At 45.1% G+C, this 2,384-nt stretch overlaps 1 protein-coding gene, 1 long non-coding RNA gene and 1 pseudogene across 2 annotated transcripts in view; 2 read left to right on the top strand and 1 right to left on the bottom strand.

Moving 5' to 3' along the window:
* The window catches only part of LOC115295435 (class I histocompatibility antigen, Gogo-B*0103 alpha chain-like), a 157,910-nt gene that overhangs the window by 73,287 nt on the left and 82,239 nt on the right, over positions 1-2,384 (top strand). The gene's annotated exons all lie outside the window — the stretch shown is intronic.
* LOC115295440 overlaps positions 1-2,384 on the bottom strand; it is a 32,338-nt pseudogene that overhangs the window by 25,839 nt on the left and 4,115 nt on the right.
* Positions 7-1,019, top strand: LOC115295441. Its single transcript, XR_003910395.1, has 3 exons — positions 7-113; positions 241-693; positions 848-1,019. It is a non-coding gene; the product is annotated as an uncharacterized LOC115295441 (long non-coding RNA).

Below are 2,384 nucleotides of genomic sequence, written 5' to 3'. Positions count from 1 at the left end.
ACCATAGCTCCTCCTTTAGTCCCCTGTCCTGTGGTTCTGATCATGTCCTGTTTGTCCTACCCCAGGCGATGACAGTGCCAATGGGTCTGATTCTTCCTTAATGCCTCCTAAAGGTAAGATCCAAAGGACCTGAGGTGGGGAGGAGTGGGGACACAAGGGACTTTTGACATGCGAGGGGCTTTTGAGGATGAGGTACTTATGTGACTGACCTAAATGTGCTCATGATTAATTTTTTCACAGTGTGACACCAGCTGCCCCTGGGGGACTGAGCGATGCAAGATTTGTCCCCACTCCCACCTGGTGACATCAGGAGCCCCTGACTTCTCTTTCTGCAGGTGGTGTCACAACGTGTCTGTGTTCCTATCAGCATATCGTGAGGACACAGTAGACTGGCCCACCCTGCCCACCATGACCCCTCCCCATACTGATCCTGTTCCCTTTCTGTCCGCTTTCCTGTTCCTGCAGAGACAGGGCTGGACTGTCTCCATCCCCGTCTATATTTCATGTTGGGCAGAGTTTGATGCATTACTTTCCTACTGAAAATGAGAATCCAGATATCAATCTGTGTTTTGTAATTCTAGGTATGTGGGGGTGATGAGGTAATAAAAATGAAGATTTGTAAAGTTGTGACAGTAAATAAAGCACTGAGAACCTTCCAGAACCAGTGTGTTTGCTGTGCTGAGTCTGTTGCGGGTGGGTACAGGAGAGGGCGGTGAGGAGCCAAGCGTGGACCGGGCCTGTGCCCAGTCGGTGCTCAGTGCCTCATTGGTGTGACCTGCTCACTCCTCAGCTGGGTCCTGTCGCTGCTCCTTGTCCTTGCCCCTTATGTGGAACCTTGTCTCCTCAGGAGCTGTGATGACAGACTTGAACGTCACCTGTCACCAGGACTGTGTCAAGCAAGAGCTTCCTGTGACTGGGTCAGCCCAGGCTCCATCCTGGATCGTGCCCTCAGCCCTATCTTTTGGGTGTTTTTTCCCCTTGTTTCTGTAACACATCAGGCCAGTACTTGCTCTTGTGTATGAGTCCTGTCTCATTCCCCCCAGGTGACGCCAGCGGTTTCAGCAGCAGGAGTCCTTTGGACTGTCACTCTCACAATCCTTGATGGGTCCTGCACACAGGAGTCTCTGTGGTTTGGAGAGATGAATTTTTAGAGTCATCCATATCTTCTCCTCCCTCTAGAGCTGTCTTCTGGATTGTCCTTTAGATTCTTGATCTAGACAGAGAGGAATGCAAGAGTTTCTCATCCTTTTTCAACTTTAGAAAGTTTCTACTTTCCCCTCTTCTCTGCCTCCTCTCCCTGCTCTGGTTCTAGTGAGGATGGTGCAGGGTCCCGTCCAAATGCATGGATTTATAAAGCAGGGTCTCATGTAGAGCCTAAGTACAGTGTTTCTGAAGACAGGACTGTAACCATGTGCTGTGCTGTGCAGGGGAAACGCTGTGGGAGGGAGGAGCTGAGCAGAGAGAGGGAGGGGGGAGCAGCCCCGGGGAGAGGTAGAGGCAGCACTGATTTTGTGCAGGTGCTGCCACCGGCCAGATATGCCTGAGGCTCATACAGAAGAAAGAGATCTTCTCTGCTGATCACTCGTTCCATGGATAATCTCATGTGACATGTACAAGACCAGCTATTTTTTCTTCTAGGACACCTCAGTGACTCTAAGAGACAAACCTGCTGGTCTTGTGGAGAATATGTCCTAGAGGTGAGGGCCTGACTCCATTTGACCTTGAAACAATGTGGGGATTGAACGCAATGACCCCATTGTGCAGTCAGAAGTCTAATAAATTATATTAAAACATTACACAAGTAATTGCACAAAGAAAAAGAGCACCTCATAGTATGAGATGTAAAGTACAAACGGGAAAAAGACTGTGACTGAGCAACTTAAGAAAGAATAGGAAGTAGAAATAAGGTCATAAAACTTCAAATTTGCACTGATAAGACAAAAAAATATAACATGACCAGGATATGATATAAATATATAAATATGTTATCTGAATAAATATTATGTACATAACATAAAAAAAATCACAAAACTGAAAATGTAGAAAAAAATGGCAAAAGCAAAAGCAGACTTGGGAAAGTAACTACAAAATGAAGACATAAACTATTATATAATTAACAATATGAAATAGTCAATAAATGGTTCTCGGTAAAGGAGGAATGAGTGGAAACATGGAAAACAAAAGCCAAAAAGTAAAATGGCATCATAAATCCACCTGTGTCAACATTAACATATGTAAATGGCTTAAATAAGCCAATCAGACTGCAGATGGTTGGACTGAAATGAAACAAGATCCAACTATGCTGTCTAGAGTAGACACATTGAGATTCAATTACAAATAGTTTAAAGGAATAGAAAAGGTTATCTCAGCAAATAACCATAAAA

Source organism: Suricata suricatta, chromosome 7 (assembly GCF_006229205.1).
Source record: "Suricata suricatta isolate VVHF042 chromosome 7, meerkat_22Aug2017_6uvM2_HiC, whole genome shotgun sequence".
NCBI lineage: Eukaryota > Metazoa > Chordata > Mammalia > Carnivora > Herpestidae > Suricata > Suricata suricatta.
This window is presented reverse-complemented; position numbering and strand designations above follow the sequence as displayed.